A 23341-nucleotide genomic window follows, 5' to 3' on the forward strand; every position below is an offset into this window, starting at 1 on the left:
GTCGCTTATGCTTGTGGAGTTCCCCAGTTGCGGCACTTATCGTCGATGTAGTGATTTCCTGTTCATCTCTACACACCTTGGATATTTTCCTTACACTTTGCGTGCCTGCAATGCACCCAGATGGAAATCAAGATTGGAATGGGCCGTACTCAGACTGTTTGGACTCTTTTTTTATATCCAGTGTCTTCTTCAAATTGTTTGATTTCACAAACACGATAATATGTTTGCAGTGAGGCGAGGAGCAATTGAAGAGTGGCTCGTTGTGTCTAGAGCCACTGGTATCTTTAAAAAGGAGACATTGACATCTCAGCATCTCTGCTCTATATTACTAACGCCTTCGAAACAATTCGGTTGTTCGTACTAAACACATTTTCGAGTAAGTCGTGAGGCAAGAACAGTGGATGTTGACGGCATTATGTAACCCACTTCCAACCAGAATGTATGCTGTGAACTCAAGTCTCCACATTAACTTATGGTGTATAGTAAAAGTAAAATCTGTCTACGGTAAGGACCCCCTGAAGAGGGTTAAGACCAGGTGTGCCCGAAATCACTCTCAGATAATTTTTACAGTGCCTTTGTCAGCAAAATTAAATAGTCTGTAATCAGACCTGAAATGGCAGGGAACATGATTGGGTAAGTGGAGTGCTGGTTGTTTATGACTGAGGTTCGGTTGGGCTGCCACAATTTTATTTTCCAGCTTTTTACTTTATTTTATTTTTCTCAAATTTTGTCAACGAGTCCCCGGATTCGACAGCACCTACGTATGCCCGACATCCTTGGAGTGAGCGGGATGCTGGAATGAGATCTTCATCCAGCTCGACCAGCGTGGCTTTGGTGGCAACCCTCCAACGCTGATTGTGTAGGACCAAAGACAAACGGAAGCACTCTTCTCTGCAAAAGAGATCTGAGTAAGCCACTTAATCCCAACTCAACAACACTACTTACTGACGATGTTTAAAATCATATGAAAACATCAAACGAAGCAATGGCCTAAAATTTAATCAACAATGAAACAAATAAAACTTTTGGTGTCAATAAACTTTAAACATAACAGCAGCACGCACTACAGTTAACATCCGACATTCACATCCAAATAATTACACACTTAACATATTTCCACGTGTCCACTTAGTAATAAATGTTACCAGACATTAGTAGATGCAGAAGCGACCGCTCGAAACTACACCCAAAGCTACTTAAGCTAGAGAGTTCACAATTTTTTAAATTTTAATGACCTTTATTTCACTTACAGAGTGACAATTAATAAAATGTACGAAATATAATTGTCATAACTTCTGAACGGTTTGAGTTGGGGTGATCAAACTGCACGCCTGGCCGCGAAGCATGATGGGAAGTAATATGCGCATGCGCACGCACCTTGTTGTTGTCGGTCATTTGCACATGAAAATGTCACGGTACAGTTTCCCTTGTGAAGGCCTACTTTGCCAGCAGTAACAGCCCAACTGCGGCTCAGAGGAAGTTTGCGACCGAGTTCAAGCTTAAGACTACCCGCCCAAGTGTGCTAACAATAAAGAATTTGATTCGAAAGTCTGAGAGAACGGGGAGCTTTCATGATGGCAGTGTAGACAATGACGGTCGTCCAAAAGGCTGAAAACACCTGAAGACACGCGCTGTGTTTCATACCAGCCCCAGGAAACCGATCAGACAAGCTGCACAAAGGTGGGAATGAACCGAGAGACACTGTGCCAGATTTTTATCGAAGACCTGCATCTCTTCCCACACAGACTTTGAAAATCCGCCAGACTTCCAAGTTCGTCTGGCTGAGCATCTTCCGCACACGAGGTTCGTACACCGGAAACGAGAATGGATACATTATTCCTTTGGTCGACCAGATTTGGAGGCGGGCGGTAGGTCGTCGTCATCCACACATCTCCTGGCGGCTCCAGGCTTTCTCACTGTTTGTCACCACACAGCGGCTTTGGACGCTCCGTGAGATGCTTTTGATTCGTCACTTCGGAGTCGAGACCACGTAAAGACTGATCTTGCTCCGGCTCTGGTTGTGATAATTTTGACTGGCTCAGCTCATGCACACATTTGTGTCTTGCTGCTTCTACATCGAACTCGGTTTACCCTTCTGTTGTATATATATATATGGGGTGGTCCATTGGTAGTGACCGAGACAAATATCTCACGAAATAAAACTGCAAAGAACGAAACTCACCTAGCATCAAGGGGGAAACCAGATGGCGCTATGGTTGGCCAATAGATGGCGCTGACATAGGTCAAACGGATATCAGCTGTGTTTTTTTTTTTTAAATAGGAACTCCCATTTTTATTACATATTCGTGTAGGACGAAAAGAAATGTGAATGTTTTAGTTGGACCACTTTTTTCGCTTTGTAATAGATGGCGCTTTAACTGTCATAAACGTATATGTACGTGGTATCACGCAACATTCCGCCAGTGCAGACCGTATTTGCTTCGTGATACATTAACCGTGTTAAAATGGACCGTTTACCAATTGCGGAAAAGGTCGATATCGAGTTGATGTATAGCTATTGTGATCAAAATGCCCAACTGGTGTGTGCTATGTATGCTGCTCGGTATCCTGGACGACATCATCCAAGTGTCCGGACCGTTCGCCGGATAGTTACGTTATTTAAGGAAACAGGAAGTGTTCAGCCACATGTGAAACGTCAACCAGACCTGCAACAAATGATGATGCCCGAGTAGGTGTTTTAGCTGCTGTCGCGGCTAATCCGCACATCAGTAGCAGAGAAGTTGCGCGAGATTCAGGAATCTCAAAAACATCGGTCTTGAGAATGCTACAACAATATCGAATTGCACCCTACTATATTTCTATGCACAAGGAATTGCATGGCGACGACTTTGATCGTCGTGTACAGTTCTGACATTGGGCACAAGATAAATTACGGGACGATGGCAGATTTTCTGCATGCGTTCTATTTGGCGACGGAGCGTAATTCACCAATAGCGGTAACATAAACCGACATAATATACACAATTGGGCAACGAAAAATCCACGATGGCTGCGACAAGTGGAACATCAGCGACCTTGGCAGGTTAATGTATGGTGCGGCATTATGGGAGGAAGAATAATTGGCCCCCATTTTATCGATGGAAATCTAAATGGTGCAACGTATGCTGATTTCCTACGTAATGTTCTAACGATGTTACTACAAGATGTTTCACTGTATGGTAGAATGGCGATGTACTTCCAACATGGTGGAGGTCCGGCAAATAGCTCACGTGCGGTTGAAGCGGTATTGAATAGCATATTTCATGACAGATGGATTGGTCGTCGAAGCACCATACCATAGCCCGCACGCTCGCCGGATCTGACGTCCCCGGATTTCTTTCTGTGGGGAATGTTGAAGGATATTTGCTATCGTGATCCACCGACAACGCCTGAAAACGTGCGTCAGCGCAATGTCAATGCATGTGCGAACATTACGGAAGGCGAACTACTCGCTGTTGAGAGGAATGTCGTTACACGTATTGCCAAATGCATGGAGGCTGACGGACATCATATTGAGCATTTATTGCATTAATCTAGTAATTACAGGTAATCACTCTGTAACAGCATGCGTTCTCAAAATGATAAGTTCACAAAAGTACATGTATCACATTGGAACAACCGAAATAAAATGTTCAAACGTACATATTTTCTGTATTTTAATTTAAAAAACCTACCTGTTACTAACTGTTCGTCTAAAATTGTGACCCATAAGTTAGTGACTATTACAGTGCCATCTATCACAAAGGGAAAAAAGTGGTGCAACTAAAATATTCATATTTATTTACGCACTACTCGAATATGTAACAAAAATGGGGGTTCTTATTTTAAAAGAAACACAGTTGATATCCGTTGAACCTATGGCAGTGGCCGGCCGGAGTGGCCGAGCGGTTCTAGGCGCTACAGTCCGGAACCGCGCGACCGCTACGGTCGCAGGTTCGAATCCTGCCTCGGGCATGGATGTGTGTGATGTCCTTAGGTTCGTTAGGTTTAAGTAGTTCTAAGTTCTAGGGAACTGATGACCTCAGAAGTTAAGCCCCATAGTGCTCAGAGCCATTTGAACCATTTGAACCTATGGCAGTGGCATCCAGCGGGCCAACCCTAGCGCCATCTGGTTTCCCCCTTCAAGCCAGACAAGTTTCGTTCTTTGTAGTTTTTTCGTTTGACGCTTATTTCGCGAGATATTTGGCCCGATCGCGATCAATTGATTACCCTGCATACATTCACGAGAAATTACACATAAACCCCAAGCAGTCCAAAACCCCAATAATAATGGTACGTTGTGCATGAAATTGCTAAGTAGCTTTCTATAGTTATTTGGACCCTGTAAGCTTGTGCGTCTTACGGTGGCAAATGTTGTTGCAAGTATTTTGGTGGCTTATATTTCCAATATTGTGTTTAACTTAGGTGAGGTTCATCGGGCAACAGTTCGTCAGTTCCTTCCGCCTGTGTTTTCCGTCCCGCACGACAGTTAACTATTTACCGTTTCCGCCTCGTGGCATGGTTAAAGCTGTATCTCAGTCAGCACCTTAAGTTCTTTACAATTATGTGGAAGTGGAGGTGGTTGACTTGGCTAGTTACCTCACCATCTTTTATTGACTTATTACGACTGTTTTGTCTTCGCTGCTAGCGTGTAATTTTGAAGACTTAAGTTTCTACTCGGTTTACTTAAAAGTTACTTCTCTGTTCATTAGGCTATGTTGTATTTTTGTGACTTGGGGATGTACCAACTGATTGCTTTGAGAAGGAGGAGTGTAGCGAACAGCGTATCTGGGCTGCCCTAAATAATTTCTGTGCCACATCGCCCGAGCGTGGTGGTTTCATATCAAGCAGCTTACATTGTTTTTCTTTCCTTTAATGAACATGTTACAAGGCACTGTAATTTGGGGCATTCTTGAGTTTTGTACTTAAGGATATTGTTTTATTGTTTTTCGGTAATTGTTCTTTAATTGTTTCATTTAAACATGTCAAGTTTCTCTTGTCCTAACAGGTAAAGTTACTTTTCTTGAAGAGTGTTAGTGAAAATCTTGATACCAACTATGTTCAGCTCTTATTTTGCCCAGTCCTTCCACTGTCCGCCCACTTTTTTTTTTTTTTTTATACTGTCGACTGTGACGCGAGTTAACGATTCACGGCACAGTTGTAGTTGTGCACAACACAGCTGTTGTCACCAGGACTGGTGTTGCCTTCTGCCACTGTAGAACGCGCCTGCAACAGCAAAATAGGCGCTCACAGTGCTATGGCAAGGAATGAAGTGGCATGCAGTCAGTGCAAGGAGACTTCTGGTGTACGGAAGTGAACTAACAACATAAACTGGCGGCTGCGCCGGAAGGCCATAGGCAGCTGTGGCCGACGACACCTTGTGTGTGGCGCCAGGCCGTGCACAGCATGCAGCCTGGAATTGTTTGTCCCGAAGGGGTTGGTTTCCGCCAGGAAGTGGCAGTATTTATTGAGAACTGGAAGATAATGTAATGTCTGGTGTACAGAACTAAACTGGCAACATCTTCTTTCTGTCAGTGTCAGAGGGTCTTGGACAACGGCAGACAACCCTTCACGTTTGGTGCAGTGCCATGCATGGTGCGCCGGCTGTGGTTATTTACGTTCCAGTGTAGCTGGCACGAGTTCTCCAAGATATCAACCACATGTGTGCGGCATGGGATAGCTGCTGTCTTCAGCAGAGGAGAGCCTCTGCGCAGACAGGAGTATCAATACGGCCAACTAGACGGCAACGCAGATAGGAACTCCTGAACAGAGCAGCCGTCTGGACGTGGTGAAGCAGAATGTCATGGGGCAGAGCAGCGAGGCAGCTAGGTGGCACGCAGCTGAGGCTGGCGGTGGCTAGCTGTCAACACACGGCGTCGTCCTAGTCTGGAGCAGCGGACAGTGCCTGGCTTTCTGTATGGAGGTAACGCAGCGTGGCCAGCAGCCCAGTCTCTCACTACCGTGATTAAAGAAAAATGATCAGTGCTATCTTGTAGTACAGACGAGCGTGTCCATATTAAGCTATTAAGAAGTCACAAGTGTCAGATACAGCAAGGCAGCTGTAAGGGCTAGTGTATTAAAGTTGGAAATTTTTCTTTTATTGTTGTTGTGCTCATTAAAATTTTGATCTCTCCTTGTTGTCGGCAATCAGTGATTTGTTATTCTCATTTATTGGGCTCAGTAGAGGATGATTTGTGGTGATGTATTTCGATATTGATTTTTCACTCTCCTGTTAACTGCTTGTTTAATGTTAGTTAGGGTCTCAGTTTTGCATGGTTTACCTTTTAGGCTTTGGTATTCTGTGACAAGATCGGTTATTGTCTGCTTTGTTGTTTCCTAATACAGTTCTGCTATTATTTTCGGTACATTTTTTTTAAAAATCTTGTGGGACTTAACTGCCAAGGTCATAATCACCTAAATTATCCTAAGGATAAACACACACACCAATGCCCGAGGGAGGACTCGAACCTCCGCCGACACCAGCCGCCTGGTACAATATTTCTTGCCCTATTTACTGTAAGGTTGGTGAATTTCTAAGAGGCAGATTGTTGTAATTTATTGCATATTATGTTTTATAATTTTGGTTAAGTTGAGTACTGAATACGTTATTTGTGTCATTTTGTGTATGTCCTCAGAGTTGTTGAAATCGCTCGATAGATGTATTTAAATATCGTTAAAGAATTATGGTGACACAACTGCTAGCCTTTTCCTACTCCCAAAGTTTCCTGCGCTACAGCAGGGACACCAGCTACCAGAGTCTGGCAGTTTTCCTCTGTGCCACAATAACTGTTGTGGCGGTCCTCTCCTTTATCGTAACTTAAGTGTAGTTTCAATGTCGCGAAATGTGACTGAGCAGAAAGATTAATGAAAGACGTTATTACCGAAGGGACTCTGACGTTCTAATATCACGGTCCAGACACGGTATTTTTATGCACGTTCCTAGAGTACTTTTAGCAGGACTTATCCATGGGAAGGGGATACTACTGACGCAGTCCTACCAGGAAAAGAGAGAACACTTTAGCACTTCTGATTCCCTCGGTGAACTTGCTGCACGTAGCCAAGTTTATTTTCTTTTTTTCTTTGTTTTTGTATCAGGATTATGAATGGTTTCATGCGGTCTGTCACACATTCCTCACCTGCGCCAACCTTTTCATTTCTTGTAATTTCTTGCGTGTTCTTGTGCTTACTAAGCACAACCTTTTATTTTAGTAGCAGTATATCGTACAGTACCATCTGTGTTATCGATCCTCGTATCGTATAGGCTTTTGTTTGTTTTGGTTAGTGTAGCACAGTGTCGATTAGACCGTCAGTGAGAGAGAGCACTTCAAATTCCTGCTGCTAATAAGCTGAGTACCCCGTTCCTTTGTTACATATTTTTACGAGCTTCAAACAGGAGCGTCTGCAGTAATGAATAGGAACTGTGATTGCTGTGTACAGATGCGAACTGAATTGGTTACTATTCCCGTGCGACTGCTGCGGTCGCAGGTTCGAATCCTGCCTTGGGCATGGATGTGTGTGATGTCCTTAGGTTAGTTAGGTTTAATTAGTTCTAAGTTCCAGGGGACTGATGACCACAGCAGTTGAGTCCCATAGTGCTCAGAGCCATTTGAACCATTTGGTTACCATTCGCTCACAGCTCCAAGGTGCGTTGGCTACCGTCACACAGCTTGAGGCTGTTGCCAAGGGGCATAGGGGCATCATTGTGAGGGGTCGTACGCTGGGATCCGAGGGATGTCGAACACGTCCCAGGTGTCCCCCTTTCGGTCCACTGCTCTGCCCGCCCCAGGTACCGCCTACACTGAGGTTGATCCCTCATCCGTGGCAGAGTGGAAGTTCTTTACAAAGTCTGGCAGGCAGCGAAAAACTTTCTATGGGGCCGATCGTAGGGCCTCCCCAGTTCGTCTGACGAACAGGTTTGGGCATATCTGTGGCTGACGATGTCTCTAAGCCGGATGCAGTCGTCCATCATATTCCAGAGGAAGGTTCTAGGCCCGCAAGGTCTGGGCACTGACTGGGTGGGTTTGCTGCTAGTTGGGAACTCCAACGTTAGGCGCGTAATGGGGCCCCTTAGGCACATGGCTGCCAAGGAGGTGAAGGAGGCCAGTGTGCACTCCGTGTACATACCGGGTGGAGTCATTCCGGATGTAGAAAGGTTGCTTCCGGATGCCATGAAGAGTACAGGCTGCAGCCAACTACAGGTGGTGGCACATATCGGTACCAATGACGTGCGTCTCTTTGAATCGGCGGAGATTCTCTCTGGTTTCAGGCGATTAGCGGAAATGGTAAACACTGCCAGTCATGCTTACGAGATTAAGGCGAAGCTCACCATCTGCAGCATCGTCGATGGAACCGACTGTGGTTCTTTGGTGCAGAACCGGGTGGAGGGTCTGAATCTGAGGCTCAGTCGGTTCTGTGACCGTGTAGGCTGCAGGATGCTTGACTTGCGCCATCAGAGGGTGGGTTTCAGGGTTCCGCTTAATAGGTCAGGAGTCCACTACATACAGGAAGTGGCTACGCTGGTAGCGGAGGCTGTGTGGAAGCGACTGAGCGATATTTTAGGTTAGAGGTTCTCAGGGAACGACAGGAAGGGTGTCCGTCTAAAAGGGGGCAAGTAAAACACAGTAAGGTAGTTGTAGAAACGATGAGTATTATAGTTGTTAATTGTCGCAGCTGTGTTGGGAAAGAACCAGAGTTCCAAGCCCTAATAGAAAGCACTGAAGCTCAAATAGTTATAGGAACAGAAAGTTGCTTAAAGCCAGAAATAAGGTCAGCCGAATTTTTTTCAAAGGGTCTAACAGTGTCCAGAAAGAATAGATTATATACAGTTGGTGGTGGATTATTTATTGCTGTTAGAACTAGTTTGCCTTGTAGTGGAACTGAAGCACATAGTCCCTGCGAAATAGTATGGGTAGTGGTTTTACTTGACAATCGGAGTAAACTATTAATTGGATCGTTTTACCGACCGCCCGACTCAGAAGATATAGTTGTTGCACGATTCAAATAAAATTGATTCTTATTTCAAACAGGTAACCCACTCATACAACTTTAGTCAGTGGTGTCTTCAATCTACCCTCGATATATTGGAAAAATTATACAATTAAAGCCAGCGGCAGGCATAAAATGCCATCCTAAATTATACTGAATGCTTTCTCAGAAGCAGGCCGTGGTGGTCTAGCGGTTCTAGGCGCTCAGTCCGGAACCGCGCGACTGCTACGGTCGCAGGTTCGAATCCTGCCTCGGGCACGGATGTGTGTGATGTCCTTAGGTTCGTTAGGTTAAGTAGTTCTAAGTTCTAGGGGACTGATGACCACAGAAGTTAAATCACATAGTGCCCAGAGCCATTTGAACCTTTCTCAGAAAACTATTTTGAACAATTAGTTCATGAGCCCCCTCGAAGCGAAAATGGTTGCGAAAGCATACATCTTAGCTACAAATAATCCTGGACAAATACTGAGTATCGTGACGAATACAGGGATTAGCGACCACAAGGCAGTTGCTGCTAGGCTGAACACAGTAATACCTACAACCATCAAAAAGAAACGCGAAGTACATCTATTTCAAAAAAGCTGATAGAAATACTCTTAATGCCTTTTTACGAGATAGTCTTCACTCCTTCCTATCTGATCATGTAACTGTCGAAAAGTTGTGGAAGTATTTGAAACAGATAGTACTGACTGCAGTTGAGAGACATATACCACAAAAATTAGTAAGTGATGGTACTGATTCCCCATGGTACACATAACGGGTCAGATCGCCTTTGCAGAAGCAGCGTAAAAAGCATGCCAAATTTTAAAAAAACTCAGAAGCCCCAAGACTCTCAAAGTTTTGCAAAAGTTCAAAATGTAGCGAGTACTTCAGTGCGAGATGCTTTTAATAATTTCAACACTGTCTCGAAATCTGGCAGTAAACCCAAAGAGATTTTGGTCTTACATTAAGCACATGAGTAGCAAGACGCAATCAACACTTTCACTGCAAGATATCAGAGGCATAGAAGTAGATATCATCGGTGTAGCAAAGCAGCTTAATTCACTTAATAAAAGCAACGCCTCCAGTCCATATTGTATAACAGTCAGGTTTCTCTCAGAGTATGCTGATACAATAGCTCCATTTTTAGCAATTATATACAGCCTCTCATTCACAGGAAGATCCATACCTAAAGACTGGAAAATTGCTCAAGTCAAGTAGAAGTAATCCGCTGAATTACACACCCATATCACTAACGTCGATTTGCAGTAGGATTATGGAACATATACTGTATTCGAACATTATGAAGTACGTTTAAGAAAACAATTTATTGACACACAGTCAGTACGGATTCAGAAAATATCGTTCTTGCGAAACACAACTAGCTCTTTATACTCATGAAGTGATTAGTGCTATCGACACGGAATGTCTAACTGATATGTTTAGATTTCAGAAGACTTTCGACACCGTTCCTCACAAGTGTCTTCTAACCAAACTGCGTGCCTATGGAATATCTCGTCAGTTGCGCGACTGGATTCGTGATTTCCTGTCAGAAAGGTCACAGTTCGTAGTAATAGAAAGTCATCGAGGAAACCAGAAGTAATATCCGGCTTTCCCCAAGGAAGTGTTAGAGGCCCTCAATTGTTCCTGATCTATATTAACAATATAAGAGACAATTTGAGTAGCCGTCTTACATTGTATGCAGATAATGCTGTCATTTACCATCTTGTAAAATCGTCAGATGACCAAAACGAATTGCAAAATGGTATACATAAGACATCTTTATGGTGCGAATAGTAGCAATTGACCCTGAATTCACTTGAGTACTGAAAGAAATCCGCTAAATTTCGATTACGCGATAAGTCACACAAATCTGAGGGCTGTAAATTCAACTAAATACTTAGGGATTACAATTAAAAATAACCTAAATTGTGACGATCACGTAGGTAATATTGTGGGTAGAGCAAACCAAAGATTGCGATTCATTGGCAGAACACTTAGAAGGTGCAACAGGTCTACTAAAGAGACTGCTTACACCACACTTGTCCTCCACATTCAGGAGTACTGGTGTGCGGTGTGGGACCCGCATCAAATGGGACTGACGGATGACATCGAAAAAGTTCAAAAAAGGACAGCTCATTGTGTACTATCGCGAAATTGAGGAGATGATGCAACAGACATGATATGTGAATTTGAGTGGCAATCATTAAAACAAAGGCGCTTTTCGTTGCGACGGAATCTTTTCATGAAATTTCAATCGCCAGTTTTCTCCTCCGATTCTGTTGGTACTCACCTACATAGGGAGAAATGGTCATCACGATAAAATAAGAGAAATCAGGGCTCGCACAGGAACATTCATGTGTTCCTCTTCTCCCGTGCGCCGTTCTAGAGTGGAACGGTGCTTCACTGAACCCTCTGCCAGGCACTTTATTGTGAATAGCAGAGTAATTACGTAGATGCAGGTGTAGATAGTAGCACTTGCAACCACTGTTCTCAATGTTTTGTAGAATATATTCCAATCCCTGTCTTCCACTACAGTTTTTACCCTCCTCAGCTTCCTTTGGTTCCATGGAAGTTATTCACTGATGTTTTGATAGATTTACTATTATCCGGAGCCTCCTTCTTGTCAGTGTTCCTATACGTTCCTTCCTCACCGTCTCCACAGAGAGCATCGTCATTTCTTATCAGTCCACCTAATTTTCAACATTCTTCTGTAATGCAATATTTCCAATGCTTCATTTCTCTTCTGTTTCTGTTTTGCCACAATACCTGACGGATTTAGGCTATATGTATATGTATGGACCGCGCTGCAAAATGTGATTATTCAGACTTTTTACAGGTGGTCACATTAATGTGAGTGGGCAGTATATACGCTGTGCTCCAAACTTGCTCTTTAAAAACTTCTGCCTCAAATTAAGGCCTACGTTTGAAACTAGTAGACTTGGCTTTCCAGTATTAGTAGGCAATTTATGTCCCTCTTATTCCATCCGCCATGTGTCGTGTTGCTGCCTAGGTAGTAGAATTCCTTAACTTCACCTAGTTATTATTCCCAATTCTGATGTTAAGTTTCTTAGTATTCTCATTTTTACTTCTACTCATTCGTTTTGTCTCTGATTTTCTATCAGTCCACATTCTGTACTCATTAGACTGTTCATTCCATTCAACACATCGTGTAATTCTACTTCACTTTCATTGGGGATAGCGGAGTCATTACTGAAACTAATCATTGATATCCTTTCCCTAGGGTTTTAACCCCCACACTTGAAACTCTCATTACCGTCATTACTCTTCCATGGATAGATGAAGTACGAATGACTACATCCAAACTCACAAACGTCACAGACACGGAAAACAATATTTTCCAATCTACACAAACCTGTTTAACATACAGTCTGTTAAATAAGATCGTAGTCGTCTTGATCAGTGTAAAATTGTATCTGACAACAAATTAAAACACATACTCGAACAACAAAACTGGAATTACGTTTAGTAATACATCGACTCATCCGCAGCGTCGAAAATTGCTTGGCATCTCGGAATCATGCTTGAAACCAGATTCCCGCCTGTTGACGTGGAACAGACATCCAGATGCGTCGAATATGCGTTAACAGCTGATTCTAAGCGAATTTTGTTTCCATTTGATGTATGTTAGAAATGGGTTTCCCTAAAAGAGGTTAATTATCATTTTTTTTCCACTTTGGGAGTTACACTACTGGCCATTAAAATTGCTACACCAAGAAGAAATGCAGATGATAAACGGGTATTCATTGGAGATATATATTATACTAGAACTGACAGGTGATTACATTTTCACGCAATTTGGGTGCATAGATCCTCAGAAATCAGCACCCAGAACAACCACCTCTGGCCGTAATAACGGCCTTGATACGCCTGGGCATTGAGTCAAACAGAACTTGGATGGCGTGTACAGCTACAGCTGCCCATGCAGCTTCAACACGATACCACAGTTCATCAAGAGTATGACTGTCGTATTGTGACGAGCCAGTTGCTCGGACACCATTGACCAGACGTTTTCATTGGTGAGAGATCTGGAGAATGTGCTGGCCAGGGCAGCAGCCGAACATTTTCTGCAGAAGGCCCGTACAGGGCCTGCAACGTACGATCGTGCATTATCCTGCTGGAATGTAGGGTTTCGCAGGGATGGAATGAAGGGTAGAGCCAAGGCTCGTAACACATCTGAAATGTAACGTCCACTGTTCAAAGTGCCGTCAATGCAACAAGAGGTGACCGAGACGTATAACCAACGGCACCCCGCCCCATCACGCCATGTGATACGCCAGTATGGCGATGACGAATACACGCTTCCAATGTGCGTTCACCACTATGTCACCAAACACGGATGCGACCATCATGTTGCTGTAAACAGAATCCTGCTTCAACCTAAAAAATGACGTTTTGCCATACGTGCACCCAGGTTCGTCGTTAAGTACACCATCGTAGGCGCTCCTGTCTGTATTGCAGCGTGAAGGCTAATCACAGCCATGGTCTCCGAGCTGACAGTCCATGCTGCTGCAAACGTCGTCGAACTGTTCGTGCAGATGGTTTTTGTCTTGCAAACGTCCCCATTTGTTGACTCAGGGGTCTAGACGTGGCTTCACGATCCGTTACAGCCATGCGGATAAGATGCTTGTCATCTCGACTGCTAGTGATACGAGGCCGTTGGGATCCAACACGGCGTTCCGTATTACCCTCCTGAACTCACCGATTCCTTATTCTGCTAACAGTCACTGGATCTCGACCAACGCTAGCAGCAATGTCTCGATACTATAAACCGCAATCGCGATAGGCTACAATCCGACCTTTATCAAAGTCGGAAACGTGATGGTACGCATTTCTGCTCCTTACACGAGCACCACAACAACGTTTCACCAGGCAACGTCGGTCAACTGCTGTTTGTGTATGAGAAATCGGTTGGAGACTTTCTTCATGTCAGCACGTTGTAGGTGTCGCCACCGGCGCCAACCTTGCGTGAATGCTCTGAAAAGATAATAATTTGCATATCACACCATCATCTTCCTGTCGGTTAAATTTCGCGTCTGTAGCACGTCATCTTCCTTCTATAGCAATTTTAATGACCAATAGTGTGATTGAGTCACGTTTCTGAAAGTCATCCAGGTTTTTAACAATTCATGACGTGTTACCGACTTCTGTAGAAATGATTTGGTTTCCCCATATATTTAGATGCCGCGGCAGGACTCATTTTCATACCTTTGGAGTGGCTGTAGAGAAACACGGCCTCAAAACCCGACGCCTCAGCTGCACTCATGGTTTCTCCTTGTGCATCTCAGTGAAGAATTCAAAGCAAACCAATGCTTTGTAGACAGACAGTGCGCCGCGCGGGATTAGCCGAGCGGTCTTTGGCGCTGCAGTCATGGGATGTGTGGCTTATCCTGGCGGAGGTTGGAGTCCTCCCTTGGGCATGAGCGTGCGTGTTTGTCCTTAGGATAATTTGGGCTAAGTAGTGTATAAGCTTAGCAGTTAAGTCCCATACGATTTCACACACATTTGAACATTTTTGTAGACAGTGCGTGAAGAACAAAGCTTCCCTCTACTGGGTCGTGAAAGAACTATGAGATATCTTCAACCATCTGTGTGTAATGCCGACAGAGCTCTTACTTAACGTACTGTAGTCCACGTTTCCCATTAGCTGGCTAAGCCTGATTTCCGGTGCTGCACACAGACAACGCACCCGGTTTTTCCCCTGTCCTTTTAAATTCGCCGAAAATCTGACTAGTGTACACAAGCGGGCGGACGCGTGGGACCGGTTGCGGTGGCGGCCTCTGCGGAAGTCACGTCGCGAGGCATACGCAGTCGTGGCCGGCGAATTAGTCGCGCCTGCTCTTAGCCCGGAGCCGGCGGCAAAAACAAACGTCTCGCTACTGGTACCGCGTACTCGCCACTACCCCGCCGCCGCCTTCTTCTCCCTCGTCCCCTCCCCCAGCCCCCACCCCACATTAACGGACGGATCTTTTAATTGCCGTCGCTCGTCTGTCAGATAGCGATCGAAGGTTAACTGAAAATTACGCGGTATCTGTTTCTAAATCCACACTGTCAGCGTAATGGCAGCCGGGTGACAGTGATATATGGCATTTTGCGTCATTGTAATTTGAAGCTATCGCGGCTATCTGCGACCGGTATTCCTAATTGCTGCCGATAATTATGGGCTCGTGTGCTCAGAACGGGGACTTCATAATTTTGTCGCAGTAAGAAATGTGGTTCAGGAGCTATTCTCAAGGGCGGTGTTGATCGGTTGCGACTACTGCAATTTATGAGCAAGGCCCCTGCTTTACAGATTACTCTGCCTGAATCGTTCAGTAGATCTGGAAGGAAGGCAGCCGCGATGTAGAATTATTTAAATGCGCTTCGGAATCATTACTCATAAAACTACTGAATTTTCTAAATACTTCTTGCAAATACGACAAGATAACGCAGGATTGGTAAACAGCATTTGTTACCCGTTATTTGAAAAGGGGGATCGCAGAATGTGTGACAATCATCGCGGTGCTAGCCTTCTGAACTCTGGATACAAGACATGTGCAGAACTAATAACACGCAGGATAAAGGTAGTTTCGGAAACATTTCTTATAGTAGAACAAATGGTTCAAATGGCTCTGAGCACTATGGGACTTAACTTCTGAGGTCATCAGTCCCCCAGAACTTAGAACTACTTAAACCTAACTAACCTCTAAGGACATCACACACATCCATGCCCGAGGCAGGATTCGAACCTGCGACCGTAGCGGTCGCACGGTTCCAGACTGTAGCGCCTAGAACCGCTCGGCCACATCGGCCGGCTTAAAGTAGAACAGAATGTGTTTCAGATGGGAGGAAGGTATTGCTTGTACAGTGTTTTTCCAGTCTGCCAAATTAAAGAAACACACAGAGAATACGAACATCCCTCATACATCGCTTTTACTGACTATGAGAATACTTTTGGTAAATGAACTTCCAGCTTTCTGGAGTAGCTGTGGGTCAGCAACTTCTGATAATCACTACAACGAGAAACCAGTCTAAAGTTGCAAATTTCCCTTTATTTATTCAGTCGATCACTAGTTTCGGACCGAGACCCATTTTCATACCTTCGTAACTAAGTCAAAAATAGTATTTCCTAAGGTGTAAAATATGTCAAACTTGTGCAAAGAACAGTTACAGCGCATACACAACTCTGTATGCACTGTAGATGTTCGTTGCACACTTTTGACATGGTCTTTACATCGTCGGAAATACGATTTTTGACAATGTTACGACGTCTTGAAAATTGGTCTCAGCCCGAAATTAGTCACCGACTGAATAAAAAAAGTTAAATTTGTAACTTTGGACTGGTATTTCGTTGTACTGCTTTTGATAAAGTTAACAGGGTCAAATTATGGCAAAGTTTAGAAAAGAATGGTGTACTCCAGCAGCTATTTAAGTGTAATTCATTGTTTGAATATATACAACGAAGTCAAAGGACACAGAGGAAGTCCGGTTGCAAGATTCATCTCTCGAGGAGTGAAACAGGGGTGTCCTTTATTATTCACATTATTTAATATGTACATAGACGACGTTATAAAGACGTAGCAGAATAAAGTAGCGCCTCACTATAAGTTTAACAATAAAGTTATAAATTCACTCCTGTTTACAGATGGTCAAATAATCTAAGCGTACTGAGAGGATAAATTACAGAGAGTAGTTTCGTCCTTGCGCAAGGTGACAAATGATTGTAATATGACAATATCTAAAGGTAGGTAATGACACTCCATGGTAAGGAGCATTTAAGAGCAGAAATTATAAATTGTGAAAAATCGCTGTAACAAATAAATACTTTTAAATACCTGGATGTGATGTTTCAAATGTTCAGTACAATGGCAAAGAATAAAAATTTCAGAAATTTCAACAATATATAGGCACTATAAATTGCACTCTCCTCAAAAAAGTCAGAAAACTGACGGTACTTAAATTTTATAGTGTGATAGCAGTTCCAGTTGCAATATATGGATGGGAACCTTGGACCCTAACCGCCAGTCTAAGGAGAAAGATTGAGGCACCAGAGAGTACACGTTTGAGACCCCTAGCTGGTTAAAAACTCATAGATCCCACAAAAACTAGTGAAATATAGAATAAACTGGGAGTCCCAAACATATTTCAGAAAATGGAGTAACGCAGAAGGGAATGACATGGACATTTTCAATGGATGTCACGAGAACGAATTCCTATATTAATATACAATGTTGGACGTGCTAAGAAGAGACTGGAAGATCATTCTACTCGAAATGGCAGCAGGCAAGGATGCCTAAACCAAAGCTGGATAAGATGATGAGGGATAGGTGGAGGATGTGTAGGAATATACTGCGGTCGATACATGCGAGTATATCACGTTTGTCTACATCAGTTGCGAGCTAGGAAAATTTGTTTGGATTTCTGACAGGCAACACATTTTTCCCGCGTCGTCCATGAACTTGTTATGACTAGTCTTTCCGTTATTAACCCTAGTTTATGTTGAGCATCTATTAAAATGATTCTACAAAATGCCTGGGCTGAAATGGTGGGTACACTGTAACATGGAACATGGATATCGCGTAATTTCATTTGAAACCTTTTTTATTGTCAAGAGTTTTCCTGCCGATTTGATATTGCCATTTGCTTCCACAGTGGAGGCAGCTGACGCACCGATTCGGTTCCTGCAGGTGGAGAAGTTTCGATTCTCGGTATGTGACTGATGTGGCCCGCCATGAATTCTCTCTTGCTCCAACGTTTTTATCTCAGAGTAGCACATGCAACTTGCGTCCACAATTATCTGTTGAGTGTACTCCAATATCTGTCTGCCTGTATGGTGTTTATCTTCTCAAGCTGCCTCAAGTACCTCAAAAATCTTCAGTGATGTCATAATACATGTGAAATTAGAGCCAATACAGAGGCGTACTGACAATCATTGTTCCAACGCACTAATCGCGGGTGGAGCAGGGTTGGAGGAATCAGATAGTGGTACTGAAAGTACCCTCCGCCACACACCATTAGGTGGCTTGCGAAGTATGATGTAGATGTAGACATTCTACCACCTCATCGTTTCTTTTTGTCAGCATTCCTTGGCTAGCCGATTCTGCGGAGAACCTCCTCGTGTCTTATCAGTCCGTCTAATGTTCAACATCCTTCTGTAGCACCAAATCTGAAACGCCTTGGCTCTACTGTCTTCCAGTTTTACCACCACAATTATTTATCTAGTACTGGCTTCTACACAGCGTTGTGATGTGCTGTGCTCCAGACGGACATTGTCAAAAATTTCTTCCTGAAATAAAGGCCTATGTTTTATACTAGTAAGCTTCTATCGGTCGGGAATGCTGTTTTTGCCTGTTTTAGTGTCCTCCTTCCGTCATCCGTCATGGGTTAATTTGCTTCGAAGGTATCGAAATTCTTTATTTTTCGTGATAACCAATTTCGATTATCCTTTTATCGCTATTCCCATTTCTGCTACATTCCATTACTTTTGCCTTTCTTGGGATTACTCTCAATCCATATTCTGTACTTACTGGACTATTCATTCCATTCGACAGATCCTGTAATTCTTCTTCACTTTCATTGAGGAGAGCAATGTCATCATCGAATCTTATCGTTGATATCCTTTGACCTTTCTGTTGTATCCGTCATTGCTTCTTAGATGCAGAGATTGAATAGTAGGGAAAGAAGACAGCATAGCTGCCTTAAATTGTACTCTATCGAAGAATTTCGTTCTTGCTCTTACACACTTACTATGCCCTCTTGGTCTTGTGCACACTGTTCATCATCAGGCTTCCATAATAGCTTATTCCTATTTTTCTGATAGTTTCGAACGTTTTCCCCATTTTACATTGACTAACGCTTGTTATAGGTCAATAAATCCTATGAACATGACTTGAATTTTCTTTAGTGTTGCTTCCTTTACCAAGTGCATCCCCAAAACGGCCATTCTGGTGACTATACCTCTCCTAAAGCCAACTTATATTTTGCCTAAGCGTTTCTAGATTTTCTTTTTTTTTCATCTTTTCAGGACGTTCAGTTCACTGAATCCATTTGTGCCATGCCAAACCAGTAAGCTGTTTGCCGGCATAGGGCGTAAATCATTTCTCTCGTTATCTTCTTCAACTTCACTTCCTGTTGTAGCATACTGTCTAAACGGTTCATTATATCAACACAAATGCAAGAGTAAATTATATGTACACTTATCTCAGTCAGCTATGTGAAAGGGCTATATTTAGGATGACTGAGAAGCAAGTGATTGTAATGGATTTGACGGATGGCGGATTACATCATTAAGTAGGAATATGTAAGGAAAATGTATTCTTCCCACTTGATAATTTATTCATAATTGTAAATTAAGTGCTCTCGAAGTTTCCAAAAATCTCTTATACGAGTATTTAATCCAGTCTTCCTTCTGCCGGATTCACTAGTCCTTTACGTCTTAGTACATTTACGATCAGTATATCACTTTTTCTGGTAACTTCAGTATGTTTGCTCTAGCACACCACATCTAACACCCTCTCGTAATACTAAGTCCACGCAGTACATTATCCCAGTCCCTGAAAAATGTGTTTCTCGCTTGTGCTAATCTGCTCCTTGTAATTTCGTTTTTTACCTATCTTGTGTACTATTACTCAATAAATGACAATTTTCACACGTTCACACAGAGCTAGATAATTAGCTGTTTCTTCCGTCCCGATATCGACCTTTTGATTAATTTCGTTCATCGTTAATCCAGGTTCTGTTATAAAGAACTGTTGATTCTGTGCACTATGACTCAAAATTTTCATAATTTTGCATATCTGTATGGTTCTCACATCCGCAATGATTTTTCGTAATTCAGGAGGGTAATTACAATTATTGAAAATAAACCTTCTGTGCTTCTGAGATAAAGGTCAGAAATAAAACGTAGGCAGAAAATTTCCACTTCAGCAGTTACATCGACTAACTGTGTATGCAATACAATCAAAGCATCTGCATGCGCACAACTTTTATCTGTGCCTACGTTTAATGGTGATCTTGCCCGAATCAAATCTGTAAATTGCTGTTTAACATTTATAATATGATCTAACAATTTCGAAAGGTTGTCAGCCTTAAAATTAAGTACCAAGGCTTTGGAACAGAATGACACAAATTTCTTCAAAACCTGCGAAAGCCATTTCTCGTTGTTACCATCAAATTCGCTAAGCAATATGTGAACCATAATATATATATATATAATCATCTACATATTAGGTTTAGTTTAGAGAAACCTGCTCCAGCTTCATCTTCTTAGCTCCACTGTTTCTGAGACCGACCCACGTGCTTTAGCCATTTGGCTATATTCTGCAGAACTTTATTGGAATATCTGCCTTGTTGACTTCTGTTTACATTTTTCTACAGTTCTGCTTAAATATGTCGTTTTTTCTGTTACTGCAAATATTTTAAGCTTATTTTTAAGATCTTGCTTTCTGTATCTATCTTCTAGTTCACATTCTTTAACTGATTTGAGGAATTTCATTTATGAAGTCACTGTCTGACTAATATCTTCCTTCTTTACCATCCTAGCCTCAGATCGGTGGGGTAGCAGTGCAACAGTCAAAGTTTTAAGGAATTTCAGTATCTGTAAATTTTGCTATTTTACACCTTTCCCAGATCACAAGGAATGTTGCAATCCAGCTAGTCAAAAGTCTTATTGCTCGGTTACTATATAATTTTGATCAATTTCGTTTAATTTAAAAATATTTCTGTATAAAACTTATTCTGAAGTGGTAATTGTAGTTTTATCACATCCTTTAATCTTTTTATATAAGGGTTCTCATCTAGTTTTATGCCTTCGTTGTTTCTCTGTTTCCTCATTCCTCTTTTTAATCACGTCGGTTTCGTATACACTGAAGCGCCAAATGAACTGGCATAGGCATGGTACTCAAATACAGAGATATGTAAACAGGCAGAACACGGCGCTGTGATCAGCAATCCCTGCGTCTAGCGCAGTTGTTAGATCGGTTACTGCTGCTACAATGGCAGGTTATCAAAATTAAAATGAATTTTACGTGGTGTTACAGTCGGCGCACGAACGATGGGTCACATCATCTCCGACGTAGCGATGAAGTCGGGAATTACCCATACGATAGTTTCGTGGGTGTACACTGAATATCAGGAATCTGGTAAAGCACATTACTGCGACATCGCTGCGGCCAGAAGAAGATCCTGCAAGAACGGGACCAACGATAACTCAAGAGAATCGTTCAACGTGACAGAAGTGGAGCCCTTGCAGACTTCAATGCTGGGCCACCTACAAGTGTCAGCGCGAGAACCATTCAACGAAACATCATCGACATGGGCTTTGGGAGCCGAAGGCCCACTCGTGTACCATTGATGACTGTACGACTCAAAGCTTTACGCCTCGCCTGGGCCCGTCAACACTGACATTGGACTGTTGGTAAATGAAAACATGTTGCGTGGTCGCACGAGTCTCGTTTCACATTGTATAGAGTGGATGGACGTGTACGAGTAAGGAGATAATCTCATGAATCGAAGGACCCTGCGTGTAAGCATGGGACTGTTCGAGCTGGTGGAGACTCTGTAATGGTGGGGAGCGTGTGCAGCTGGAGTGGTATGGGACCCCTTACGTGTCTAGATACGACTCTGACTGGTACGTAAGCATCCTGCCTGTTCACCTGCATCCATTCATCTCCATTGTTCATTCTGACGGACTTGAGCAATTCCAGCAGGACAACGTGACGCCCGACACGTCCAGAATGCTACAAAGTGGCTCCAGGAACGATCTTCTGAGTTTAAACACTACCGCTGCCCACCAAATCGCCAGACATGGCACCTCCACCCGTGGAACTTTTACATATTTATGGCCAGCCGTGCAGTATTCATGGTGCCAGTTCCCTCCAAAACTACTTCAGAAATTAGTCGAATCCATGCCACGTTGTGCTCGCCCTACACGATATTAAGCAAGTGTACCAGCTTATTCGGCTCTTCATTGTATTTTATCCGATATTTGTCTGCCCCTTAGTGAGAAAAAGAAACAGACAAAAAAGAAAAATTCTATTTAATCCCTTAGTTACTTATATTGTCATTCCTAAATATTGTGTGTCCTGTTTTGATTAGAAATTTAGTCTCAATGTATAAGCTTTCATTGCTCTTATCATCTGTCCACTTCCTTGTGATACTGACCAGTGGTCTGTCCTTTTTATCTGTCAAACACATTCGAATATTTGATAAAAGCTATGTGTGTCTCATTATTAAATTCTTTTCTTTTATTTATCAGTGTCTTCAAAGTTAATATATTTTCCATTGTTGTTCATCCGAATCTACATCCTCTCTGGCTTTGAATTAAAACTGTTTCAGCTAATGGTCTTAAGCTTAGAGTTAAATTGTCTGCATACATTTTGCATCCATCTCTTAAAAACCTTAATGCCTTTTAATTATAACAGTCTTTCGGATACACTTTCTTAAAAATTGAGCACACATCAAATGTTGAGCAGATTTATAATGTTCTCGCTTTCCCAAAGTATACCGAGCGAGGTGGCGCAGTGGTTAGACACTGGACTCGCATTCGGGAAGACGACGGTTCAATCCCGCGTCCGGCCATCCTAATTTGGGTTTTCCGTGATTTCCCTAAATCACTCCAGGCAAATGCCGGGATGGTTCCTCTGAAAGGGCACGGCCGACGTCCTTCCCCATCCTTCCCTAATCCGATGAGACCGATGACCACGCTGTCTGGTCTCCTACCCCAAAACAACCAACCAACCCAAAGTATAAATCTGGTAACTGTCTGCCACCTTCTTATCCTTCTGCTTGAACCATTAATTTTTGGTCATAGTACAACTTTTTATAACGTTGTTTCATTACTTTCATAGACTGTGAAGAACAGGGAGCAGTGATTTCGGAAGTTCCTCTAGTGAAGCTGCCTTCACCACAGCTTAAGAACCTTCTCTAACTGTTGTACAGCAGTCTTACATACCTTCTCCTCTTCCCATCCAGCAAGATAGCGAACTAGAGTTCCGTAGAACGGACGTCCTAAACACACGGTACTGGATCCTCCTACAACGACAAGTTGACGAATACAGGAGGAACTTATTTCGTAATCGTCAATTCCTCCATCCTCCTTATAGCTATTTCTTGGCGTAGAGTGTATTTATACGGATATTGTATTAATTAGGTAAACGCACTCTTCTGGATAACTCTTTTGCTCCATTATTTATTTGTTGTTATTTATCTTCTTCTTCTTCCCCATTTTATTTAGCCACTGATGTGACACTCTTTATGAACGAATTGAAGAGAAGATCTTCCATGAAGGTACCACTATTAAATTGCAATGGCATGGTTAATTGTAACTTTGTCCAAGCAAACAATATGGCTATTTGTGTGCTTAATAGTTACGCTTCCCAGATATCCGCAGACATTGGAC

The sequence above is a fragment of the Schistocerca gregaria genome, chromosome 2 (genome assembly GCF_023897955.1).
Source record: "Schistocerca gregaria isolate iqSchGreg1 chromosome 2, iqSchGreg1.2, whole genome shotgun sequence".
In the NCBI taxonomy this organism is placed as follows: Eukaryota; Metazoa; Arthropoda; class Insecta; order Orthoptera; family Acrididae; genus Schistocerca; species Schistocerca gregaria.